Source organism: Mirounga leonina, unplaced genomic scaffold, assembly GCF_011800145.1.
Source record: "Mirounga leonina isolate KUSES-001 unplaced genomic scaffold, KU_Mleo_1.0 Mir_101609, whole genome shotgun sequence".
Taxonomy (NCBI): Eukaryota; Metazoa; Chordata; class Mammalia; order Carnivora; family Phocidae; genus Mirounga; species Mirounga leonina.
In genome coordinates this window covers 14,732,471-14,745,695 of record NW_023270164.1, presented here as the reverse complement: position 1 = coordinate 14,745,695, position 13,225 = coordinate 14,732,471, and the positions used below count along the sequence as shown (strand labels likewise).

Below are 13,225 nucleotides of genomic sequence, written 5' to 3'. Positions count from 1 at the left end.
AGTCTGGAATTATTTATTAGTCCATTATTTGTTTTAAAATAAAAAATAACATATGTATAATATTTCACATCTTCATATAGAACATTTTGTCAATTTTCTGAAAGTTAATAAACTCCTAATTTTTTAATCACTACAAGTATACTTCTATAAAACCTTGAAACTCTGGGAAAGAAATAAACAAGCCCTCCTGGCCCTGTGCAAGGGCTCCCTAAAGGACAGACTCTGGAAAAGAAAGGAACAAGGAGGGAGCTGGCCAAAGACAGTTGTTCAAGGACCCTCCAAAGACACAGAATCATCTAAGCCACTACACTAGTCTTTATACTCTGCCATCCACAGATGCTGGTTATTAACTTTCTGGTTCTGATTCTTGACCTCTGAGTCTGAAAAAGAGACATCTGACTCAGAGCCCCCCCATAGAACTCCTGGCTAATTACTAAAATCAACTGTTTGCATTGCAGGATAATAATGCAGGCTCCTTCATTCTCAAATGACCTCAGAGGCTGGGCAACCACACTCAATTCTGGAGCCCAATTCCTGGGCCTTAAGGTTCTGGGAAAGATAGGACCAAACCAAGGTTCTCCTGTGGAAGCCCCCTGAAGCAGCTAAGTGCAACTGTTCCAGGAGAAATGTGAAACAGTAACTAAGTCCCCCATATCCACAGCAAATCACAGGTCCTGGCTACCCCTGGATCATCTCCAAGCCATAGTACTGTGGAGAAGAAAAAAAAAAACCAAGGTATAAATCCACATACATTTCATAGTCAAAACTGGTACAATCCTCGTAGCGATCAATTTTCCATTATCTAATAAAGTTGAAGGGATGCACATACTATTACCAAGTAATCCCTCTGCCAGATATGTATCTTAGAGAAACTCATGCACATACGCAACAGGTGTATAAGAATGTTCTTAGCGGGGCGCCTGGGTGGCTCAGTCGTTAAGCGTCTGCCTTCAGCTCAGGTCATGATCCCAGGGTCCTGGGATCGAGACCCACATCGGGCTCTCTGCTCACTGGGAAACCTGCTTCTCCCTCTCCCACTCCCCCTGCTTGTGTTCCCTCTCTCGCTGTCTCTCTGTCAAAATAAATAAAATCTTAAAAAAAAAAAAGAATGTTCTTAGCAGCACTATTCATTAACAGCCAAAAACAGAAGGCAATCCAAATGTCCATTAACAGTAAAATGTATAAATCGGTGTATATGCATGCGTCTATACACACAGGCAGAAGTAATTACCATAAAAGTTAAGTCAGGATAAATGGTTACCTCTGAGAGAGAGAGAGGATTACGAGTAGAGGCTTCTGAGTAACTTCCAATGTTCTATTTTTGGTTCTGGAAGGTTCTTTTATGGGTGTTTACTTTATAATTATTCACTTTAGTGTACATTTACATTTTACACAACTTTCGGTATTTTTGTTATATTGCACAATTTAAAAACTTTTTTTTTTTAAAGGAAGAATCCAGGGCCTTCCTATGAAATTCCCTTAAAGCATGTGTTCTCAACCTTTCTGAGATGATGAATGATATTATATAAAAAGCATCTACCTCTCTATAAAAATTATGGGGACTGGCTAACATATCCATTTGCAGTAGGATTTTTGGAAACATACATCTGGGCAAGCCAGGGTCCTACCAGCAGTTACCATTTCCCTTAAAGTTGCTAAGGGCAGTTGTTTAAGTCCCTCCAAAAATAGAAATCAATATAGAATGCTATCTTAGCTCTCCTTACATTCAAGATTTTACCACCAGTCCTTTCTTTGCCCTAACCCTGGTTAATGCCCCCCCCCCCCCCCCCGCCAAAAAAAGGGCCAAGACAGAGACAAAGACAAAACTGAGACAGACAAAGCCAGGGCCATCCAAGGAATCTGCTGCTAAATTGGTTAAGGGCAACAACTCATGTTAGCCATTGCTGCTTCCATTCCCTAAATCATCTCCCTGCTGTGAAAATCTCTGCTCCTTTGATTTTCAATGCCATCTGTCTCACAGCTATACTCATCCCTTCCACAAAGTATAGCACCTTCTTCATCTTCCTCTCCACTTTTTATCACCTTTTATCTTCTGCAGTATCTTTGATGATCCCATGGCTAACTTGTCCATCACCCCAGCTTCACAGACCCTTGACCTCCTCTACTCCAACTCACTCATCATCTAGAATTACTTTTCCTCTGAAATCTTAAGCTCCAATAATCTACTCCGACCACAATTTCTTTTCTGCCATATCACCTTGTTACTGCTACTCTTTGAGCTTTGAAATTTCTATACAACTTCTCCCACACCCACGCACATATTCACAAAGCTTCTCTTTCTCTGGATCCATAGAATCTTCCTGAGAATATACTCTTCCCTGATGAGACTAGATCCCATGGTTTGTAACCTGAGCAAATCTCATCAGTAACCTCAACAACTTATTTATTAGCCCCTCAAACCTTCCACCACCCATAATCATCACCACCACATTCACAGTCTAAAATCAAACCCAGTGTTTGCCTTCTTTGCTCCTACCTCTTGGCAGCTGAACATACCTAGAAAAAAAGATAAAACTACAAACACTTCATTTCCAGCCTACAGAGGTGTTCATTACTGCCCATCAATCTTCTTTCATTCCCTAAAGAAGGTTGCAAGCTTCCTCCTCTTTTCTCTGGCCCCTGGCCATCCCCTCTCACACTCCAGAATGCCCTTACTACCTTATTCACAGAGAATATAGGGGCGCCAAGAAAGAAACTCCTCCTATTTCTTGCTTTTCCAAAACTGTAAAAATTAAAAACATCCCTTTCTGACTCTCCTTAACGCCAGTGTTAGAAGTGATGTCCCTTCTCTTATTTGAGGCCGGTACTTCATACCTTCTCTACACATCTTTTCCACATTTTGCTTCGCCAGTTATCCCCTTTCTCTCCTATTATTTTCAACCTCTGTTTTTATCAGCTCCTCCCCTGCAGAACATATAAACATGTTCAAATCTCTCATCCTAAAAATATACATGTACCACCTATTATCTATTCCACTTTTCACAGACAAGATCTTTGACATGAAAGTCTACACTCATTTCATCAACACTTTCACCAATTATATTAGTCCTCTGCACATTAGCCTTCACTAACACTGATCCATACATACTCACTACTCTGGTTTCCCCTAAATCCCTAATCTAACAGTACCTTCTCAGTCTACACCTTATATAACCATGTACAGGAATTTCACATTTTGTATTTTATATTTTAAAAAGTTTAAGACAGTAGTCTTAAAAGACAAACGCAATACATGTTCATTAATATACAACAGAAATACATAAAAGGAGATAAGTATCTTCAATTATCATTCCACTCTCCCAGAGATAACTGTTAAGGCTACATTCCAACCTCTGGGAGAAGCTGAGCAATCATCTCACTCCTCCTCATACCCTTATATCCCATGAAGAGGAGGAAGAGGAATTCTCAGATTATTCAAGGATACACAACTGGGCCTCAGTGCCAACTGGTGGAGCTTTGAAGAGAAAGAACACAATAAGCAAAAGTTCTGGTGGGGTCTGTTAAAGAAAAAATTATGCTGACACTTGTTAAAATGATAAGATTAAAAGTGCTATTGTGATAGGTGTCAAGACTATTGCAATAGGGAAGAGAAAATGGACTCCACTCTGAATACAATAAAGACAGCTGGGAATCTATAGCCAAGGAGTAGATTTGGGTGGGAATGGCGGAGGCGGGGGGGGGGGGGGGGTGTCAGTGGACAGAAAATTAAGAGGAGACATCAAGAATAGGGGAATTCTTGGGGCGCCTGGGTGGCTCAGTCGTTAAGCGTCTGCCTTCAGCTCAGGTCATGATCCCAGCATCCTGGGATCGAGCCCCGCCTCAGGCTCCCTGCTCACTGGGAGGCCTGCTTCTCCCTCTCCCACTCCCCCTGCTTGTGTTCCCTCTCTCACTGTCTCTCTCTGTGTCTTAAAAAAAAAAAATAGGGAAATTCTTGTTAAACAGAATTCTTGTTGAAGGCAGACCAGGATGATCACATATCAAGGTGGGGGGGGCGAGTCTCATTAAGTTGATTCAGCAGGATTCTTTCTAAACCTGGACTAGACAGGCCAAAGACAATGCCCAAAGATGATAATCTAGTTGAAAAGAGGGCTCCAAGGAGCATGACTCACATTTGGTCAAGGAGGGAGTGTTTGTTAGCCCTTTTCCACTCTTCAGCTGTCCTTGGGCAATGTTTCTTCACTGAAATATTCTCTATTTTAGACCTGTTGCAATGAGACGGCCCCTGGATATATATGTACATAAAGAACTATAGACATGCGACACTATGTACATGTGTATGCACAGATCTATCTTATATACATATAATATATACTACATATATATTATACATATATATAAAATGTCATGTTACACTGTACTGTTTGTGTATATATGTTATGTATTATAATAAATTATAATATATGTAATACACACACACGACTCTCCCATACACCACACACATATATATAGGGTGCAGTGTAACATGACATTGTCTCTCTCGTGGACCGCTACACCTCTCTCCTCCTTATCAGTCTCCTACCGTCCCACTCCCATCTGCCCATCCAGTGCATCATCAGTACATTACAAAGAGAATTGTATATCTCATCCACTTAGGACAAGTCCATTATTTCTTCCTCATAGGCTTCAGAGTGAAATCTTAGTTCTCTGACCTGACTTTTGGGGCTCTCAACATCCTAGCCCCTATGTCTCCAGTTTCATTTCTCCTCCTCTACATAAAACTAATGTTCCAGTTATAACCAACTACAAATATGCCTTTCTTTGATTATATCAAGATCCCTCCCCCACAATTCTTCCAGTTTCCTCTGACTTGAACACCCCTCATAGCTCTTTGACCTTCATACTTCCTCTATTCATCCAATATCAAACATTATCTTTCTTTCCAAAGCATTTGCAGATGCCCCTTCTATGCTCCCCTACAGCCTATCACTTACCCCCACTTGCTATACCCACCATAGTATTCATCATACTCTTTAGACAGTCTCATACCCCCACTCTAATGAATCTTCATCAAGAACAGGAAACCAGTCAAGTTTACCTTTACATCCTCTGTACCCAGCATAAGACCAGATACAAGGTAGTGTGGTCTATAAATTTTTACTGAATGACCACATAAACAAATGAAAGCCATGGTTAGCTTAATTTTCAATGGAATGCTGGTGGAGTCATTCACTTGCATTGCGGAAAAAGGCACAACAAAAGGTCATGTAGCATGACTAAGAAAACAATAATAATCCCCTGAGCACTCACATCTTGCTTTCTCAGTACCAATCCCTACTGAAGAAATATATGCCTCCTTGCAAAATGGCTGATTCCAGGACTGGGGCAGAGAATGTACATAATGAGCCTAAAATATCTTGTGTCAGAAAGCAAGGAAGGGCTAGATGGGTGATGGGTATTAAAGAGGGCACTGGTGATGTGATGAGCACTGGGTGTTGTATGTAAGTGATGAATCACTGAATTCTACTCCAGAAACCAATATTGCACTCTATGTTAACTAACTAAATTTTAAATTAAAAACAAGAAAGCAAGGATGTCAAGATCTAATGAGATCATGTAAAGGATACAGGAGCCAAAGAGAAAAGTCTAATTTCTAAGATGACACAGTTTGAGCATCAAAAATAAATCACAGTGGATACATACACTAAAATACATAAAAATCCATGAATTCCTAATCATATTAAAGAAAACAATGAAAGTCTCTAGGAAACCAAGCCCTTACTCTGACAAATGAAAAAAAGCATTCACCCTGACTTTCTTTTTATAAAATATATTTTGGGACCAAAAAAAGCTGATATTTTTTATAAAATAATTTCAGCTAATAAACCCAGAAGAATTGATAAAATTAGACCACTCCTTTTCAACTACTACTGAAATAATGAATTTTTTAAAAAGATTTTATTTATTTGACAGAGAGAGACACAGTGAGAGGGAGAACACAAACAGGGGGAGTGGGAGAGGGAGAAGCAGGCCTCCCGCCGAGCACGGAGCCTGAGGCGGGGCTTGATCCCAGGACCCCTGGGATCATGACCTGAGCGGAAGGCAGATGCCCAACGACTGAGCCACCCAGGCGCCCCTGAAATAATGAATTTAAACAAATGTCTTCAATGGCTGCTAAAATCAACAGGAGAAAGGTTGGTAGGAGATGCTACAATGGAGAAATCAGGCTGACAAAACCTGAAAACACGAATCAACCCCAGAATCAGTTAAAAAGTTAAACCAGATATGATGAAATACAAAAGAAAGTGCATATCACTACCTGCAACAATTTTTTCCCTTAAAAAATAATTGAAGGGGCGCCTGGGTGGCTCATTCAGTTAAGTGTCTGCCTTCGGCTCAGGTCATGATCCCAGCGTCCTGGGATCGAGCCCCACATCGGGCTCCTTGCTCAACGGGAAGCCTGCTTCTCCTTCTGCCTGCCACTGCCCCTGCTGTGCTCTCTCTCTCTCTCTGACAAATAAATAAATAAAATCTTTAAAAAAATAATTGAAACTGAATCTAATCAATCCTCTAATTCTAAATGCCAGTGAACAGAAACATGCAGATGGGAAAACAAAATGAATACCACCTCAAGGAAGCAATCATCTAAATCCATTTGTTGATAGGATAAATGACTTAGTTTCTCTAATAAACCAATGGTCTTTAAAATGTGGGGGGTGATTACAGATGGTTAGGAAAAGAGACTTAAAAGAAAAATATCTAATGTCAATAAATAGTGGCCCTTGTTTAGATATAGATTTAACAAAGCAACTATAAAAAGACATTTTTTTATTAATACTTTTTTTAAAGATTTATTTGAGAGAGAGCATGTACACACATGCGTGCACATGCACGGGGCGGGGGGCGGGGGGGAAGGGCTGAGGAAGAGGAAGAGAAAGAATGCTGAGCCCGACACAGGACCTGATATCACGACCCTGAGATCATGACCTGAGCCGAAATCAAGAGTCAGATGCTTAACTGACTGAGCCACCCAGGTGCCCCTAAAAAGATATCTTTAAGACAATCATGGAAATCTGAATATGGACTGGGCATTAATAATATAAGGAATTACTGTTAATCTGATTAAGTATAATGGCCTTGTGGTTACTTAATATAATGCACTTAAGAGTTAGAGATGTGGGGCGCCTGGGTGGCTCAGCTGGTTAAGCATTTCCCTTCAGCTCAGGTCATGATCCCAGCGGCCTTGGACTGAGCCCCACATCAGGCTCCCTGCTTAGAGGGGAGTCTGCTTCTCCCTCCCCCTGCTCTTGAGCTCTTGCTTGCTCTCTCACTCTCTCTCCCTCTCAAATAAATTAATAAGATCTTAAAAAAAAAAGTCAGAGACTGATATGAGTTATTTACCTGTGTAATGACATAATGTCTGAGATTGCTTTAAAATACCCCAGTGAAAAAAGTGAGTGAGGAGAAAAGATCAAAGGAAATTGGCCAAATGGTATTAATTGTTGAAGCTGAGAAATGGATACATGCTTGTTTATTTTACTATCATCTACTTTAAATATATTGGAAAATTTCAGTAATAAATGAAAAAAGAAGCCAATGTCAGGGGTTGCAACTGGCTCCTTCCAAACTGGCAGTTTGAGCAACAGAAGAAATGATGACTGCAATGGATTGAAAAGTACTAAATATATAAATAGCCACAAGTTCAACACAATAGAGAAAAGGACAACAAAAAAATCTCAAAAAATAGAAAATATACTTTAAGTTGGGTGATGGTTTTAAAAACCAGCTATAAGACCTATATTTTGCATTTTATAATTAATAGGTCCCTCAGCAGGATTTCTTCCTCTCCCTACCTCTTTATTATTTGATTTTTACCTTTATTCTTTTGTATATGATATGATACAGTGATAAGAGCATGGGATTTCATATTATAGAACTATGCATTTGAATATGAACAGCCTTTGAAGCTTTATGATTGAAAAAGTTTCTTTTCTTTTTTAAGATTTTTATTTATTTATTTGACAGAGAGAGAGACAGCAAGAGAGGGAACACAAGCAGGGGGAGTGGGAGAGGGAGAAGCAGGCTTCCCGCCGAGCAGGGAGCCCGATGTGGGACTCGATCCCAGGACCCTGGGATCATGACCTGAGCCGAAGGCAGACGCTTAATGACTGAGCCACCCAGGCGCCCCTGAAAAAGTTTCTTAACCAAGTATTATTCCTTTCCTTTCCTATAAAATGGAAGAATATGTACATCTTTACTCCTTTTTGTTTTGATTAAATATGTATATATTACCTGATGAAAAATAGAACCTTAGTAAACACTGCTTGTCTTCTTTTTTTAAGAAACAAGAAATACCAGCTATAAAAGGCTCATTGGGGAAAAAAAGAAATTTGAAAATGGATTAGGTATTAGATGGTATTAGGAAATTATTCTTAATTTTTCTTGGTAACATAATGGTAATTAAATTACTTACAAAATGTCCCTAATATTTGGAGATGAACACTGAGATATTTAGAGGTAAAGTTCCATGATGCATGCTCATGAATTGATCTATTAAGTGGTATCTCAATCAAAATGTCAAGAAGCATTTTTGTGAAAATTGACAAGCTGATTCTAAAATGCATATGGAAATGCAAAAGACCAAAAATAACTAGGCATTACTGAAGAAAAAGAACAAAACTGTAGGACTAAATGACTATATATAAGGTATATTATAAATGACATTAATTATGAAAGTGGTACTTATACAAGAATAGAGAAACAAACCAAACAGAATGGAATTCAGAAACGAACCCACATATATAATCTAGTCATTTGATTTATGAAAAATATGACTCTATACAAGGGAAAGAATGATCTTTTCAGTAAGTGATAATGGGTTGACTGAATGTCCATTTCTTTTTTTTTAAAGATTTACTTATTTATTTATTTGAGAGAGGGAGCTCGAGCAGGGAGAGGGAGATGAAGACTTCCCGCTGAGCAGGGAGCCTGATGTGGGGCTCAAGCCTAGGACCCTGGGATCATGACCTGCCAAAGGCAGACACTTAACTGACTGAGCCACCCAGGCACCCCTAAATGTCCATTATCATGACCTGCCAAAGGCAGACACTTAACTGAGCCACCCAGGCACCCCTAAATGTCCATTTTGACATACAAAAGGGGGGGGCTTTACTCATACTGAAATCATACACAAAAATCAATTCAAATATATTGTGAATACAAATGAAAGATTAAACAATAACATAACATAGAAAAATGTCTTCATGACTTTGAGAAAGGCAAAGATTTCTTAACAAAACAAGCACTAGCCATAAAGGGGAAAAACTATGAAACTGAACAATATTAAAATTGAGATATTCAGTTTATCCAAAGATACCTTTAAGAAACTGAGAATGCAAGTAACTGAGATTTGCAATAAATATATCTAACAAAATATCAACATTCTTAATAAAAAAATATCTCCTACAAATCAATAAGATAGTCCAGGAGAAAAAGTGGTCAAAGATTAAACAGGTATTTCATAAAAAGATATCCAGGCCTACAAACATATGAACAGATGCACATTTATCATCAGATTTGCAAATTAAAACCACAATAAGATACCATTCATAACCACTAGAATGGCTTTTTTTTTCCTTAAAAAGCAAAGACAGTAACAAGTTGACAATATTCTACAGCAAGTGGAACTCTTAAAGATTTATACTGAGAGTTTTATAGTACATGCACACCTCAGACATTGTGGATTTGGTTCCAGACCACCACAATAAAATGAATACCACAATAAAGCAAGTAAAATGAATTTTTTGGTTTCCCAGTACATATAAAAGTTATGTTTCCACTATACTGTAGTCTATTAAGTATGCAATAACATTGTCTAATAATATATATACTGTAATTAAAAAATATTGCTAAAAAATGCTAACCATCATCTGAGCTTTTAGCAAGTCATCATTACTGATCACAGATCACCATTAACAAATATAATAATAATGAAAAAGCTCGAAATATTGCAAGAATTACCAAAACGTAACACAGAAACATCAAGTGTGCAAATGTTGGAAAAATGGTGTCGATAAACAATGAATCATGGAACACTACATCAAAAACTAATGATGTACTGTATGGGGACTAACATAACATAATAAAATTTAAAAAAATGGTGCCAATGGATTTGTTCCACTCAGGATAGCCACAAACCTTCAATTTGTAAAAAAACGGTATCTGCAAAGTGCAATAAAGCAGAATGCAGTAAAATGAGGTGTGTCTGTACAACCACTGCAGAAAACCAGTTGACATCTTCTATTAAAGCTAATCATATACATAATCTATAATTCAGCAATTCTACTCTTAGGTATACGCCCAACAGAAATGTGTGCATATATCACAAAAGACATGTACTAGATTATTCACAGTATTATTTACAGGCCAAAAATGAAAGCAAAATGTCCATCTAATATGATATATTCACACAATGGAATACATAGCAATGAGAATGAAGGAATTACCACTGTACCCAATAATATGGATGAATCTCAAAAACAAAACCTTTTTTTTTAAAGATTTTATTTATTTTTTGAGAGAGAGAGAGAGAGCACACACAGAGGGAGAGTGAGGAGAAGCAGACTCCCTGCTGAGCAGAGAGCCCAATGCGGGGCTCAATCCCAGGACCATTTACTGAGACCCTGAGATCAGGACCTGAGCCAAAGGCAGATGCTTAAGTGACTGAGCCACCCAGGCGCCCCTTAAAAACAAAATCTTAAGTCAGAGAAGTCAGGCACACACAAAAAATATTACACTACCATATTTTTATAAAGTTCAAAAATAGGCAAAATTATTATACTGTGATAGAAGCCAAGATTGTGACTAATGGGAGCTTAGATGTGACTGATCAGGGATACATTCAAGGGACTTCAGATGCTAATCATGTTCTATTTCTTTTCTTTTTTTTAATTTTATTTTATTATGTTACGTTAATCACCACACATTACATCATTAGTTTTTGATGTAGTGTTCCATGATACATTGTTTGCGTGTTCTATTTCTTAATTTGGATGCTGGTTACACAGGTGTTTACACTGTGAAAGCGCTTCGGGCCGTACACTTATGATACGTGCACCTTTCTGTGTGTATTTAAGTTTACTTAAAAATAATGCCTGCAAATCTCAAATGGTTCAGCCAAAATAGATCAGAAAATATATAAACAATTATACTTTAATTAAAAAAATGAATGGATGGATGGATGGATGAGTGAGCAAGTGAGTGAACAAGTGAGCTCATATGGCAAAAGTTAACAACTGCTGAACCTAGGTTCAGAGCATAAAAGTATTCATTGTACTCTTCTTTCAACTTATGCTTGTTAAATTAAAAAATGTTCAAGTAAAAAGAGTCACCATGCTTCTCAGCTCTATATTATTTATAACAAGTACCTGATATAATCTGACTTAAGAAAGGAAATTTTTTTTTTAAGATTTTTTATTTATTTATTTGAGAGAGAGAATGAGAGAGAGAGAGCACATGAGAGGGGGGAGGGTCAGAGGGAGAAGCAGACCCCCTGCTGAGCAAGGAGCCCGATATGGGACTCGATCCCGGGACTCCAGGATCATGACCTGAGCCGAAGGCAGTCGCTTAACCAACTGAGCCACCCAGGCGCCCCCAAGAAAGGAAATTTTTTAAAATGTAATTTCTATACCCAGATTATGTTTTATAAAATAATAAAATACTCCATATATTTTCTATTTCTCATTAATAAACAGAGAAAGAGAGACAGACAGAAAGACAAAGAGAATCAGGCCAGGGCTGAGCGTTTCGCAGACCACACCTCCATGAACTCCACCAATAGTAGTTACTATCTACCTCTGAGTCTTGGTTTTATCATCAGTAAAATGATAATGATAATACTGACCTTAGAGGATGGTTTTGAACATTAAGGGACCAACTATATTTAAAAGGTTGCCTGTACAGACAGAGCAAGTACTGAATTCTTCCAATTTAACATACCAAACATTTATGGGCAACATATCATGAACACACAGTGATAAGGGCAGTGACAGAGGTAAGCAAATATGCGGTAGAATAGCACACAATGCACCACAGATAAACAGACTGAGGGAGAACTGAGGATGGATATAAAGATGTCTTCCTAGCGGGGCTAGTAACTGACAATATACCTAAATGACAGGAAGAAGCTAGCTAGGATAAAAAGAATATGGGAAATGTATGTACCTGGATTAGGTTATTTCAGTATGCAGAGTGCTGCCTTAAAGCTATGCAGAAAAGTGACCACGGGAAAGGGGGGGGGTGTGTAGGAAGCACAGTGAACAACAAATACAGAGACACCAACATAGATATATCCTGTTTTTCCTACTAATAGCTGTATAGTTTGTGCCCTCACTTCCTTTAGGTTCTGCTCAAATGTTGCCTTACCAGGGACTATTTAAAACAGTACACCCCCTCCCCATCACAATCTATTCGTATTTATTATATATTCATTTACTGTCTGTCTCTCAACTACAGCTTAATACATTTTTTATTTTCCACTGTTGTATCCTCAGGGCTTAACACTGTATGACACATAAAGTTATTCAATAAAAGTTCTTGGATGAATAAATGATGGTTGCACACTGGGTTGAAGCTGGGTGATATTTAAATGCTGTGTAATTATGACTTGAAGAGAGAGCAGAGACACCAGCAATATCCTTCAAAAGAGTTCCTAAGTGTTTTAGTATCATGAAAATCTCTGCCTTGTTTTTTCTAAAAGAACTGAAAGTTATACCTGGCCCAGAAAAAGAGTTACCTCTTATTTTGGCAAGTATAACACAGTAGTTACAGGAGAAGAGGAATAAATTGCTTGTTCAAGGAGATCCTTGGTTAAATTCCTCTTTAGAGCCTGAAAAACCCTGAGCCTCATCTTAAGTTTAATGATCATGATGTCTCCTCTCTTGGGTAAATAATTGGAATAATAAATTGTGATTAACTAACGTTCTCACAAGACAAATTAAACCTGATGAATGGGACAGAAAAATACATTTTTGCACCAAATAGAGAATACTTGCAAAGTTCCCAGGAAAACTTTGTCTGAAAAATCTGCCAGCTTTCTTGTTCAATGTTGCTACAAGAGACCAGAAAAGGATTTGCATAATAAACGTAACTCATATGAAAAAATAAATTTGTAATTGGATGTCATATCTGTCAACCATTTCTATTCCATGAGAAGTTCTAAAGGAGATGGGAAAGCTTCCACCGTCAAGAGCTGACACCAGGTTACAGA

The 13,225-nt window shown here is 38.2% G+C and overlaps 1 protein-coding gene across 4 annotated transcripts in view; it reads right to left on the bottom strand.

Moving 5' to 3' along the window:
* The window catches only part of MAGED1 (MAGE family member D1), a 65,631-nt gene that overhangs the window by 51,579 nt on the left and 827 nt on the right, over window positions 1-13,225 (bottom strand). The gene's annotated exons all lie outside the window — the stretch shown is intronic.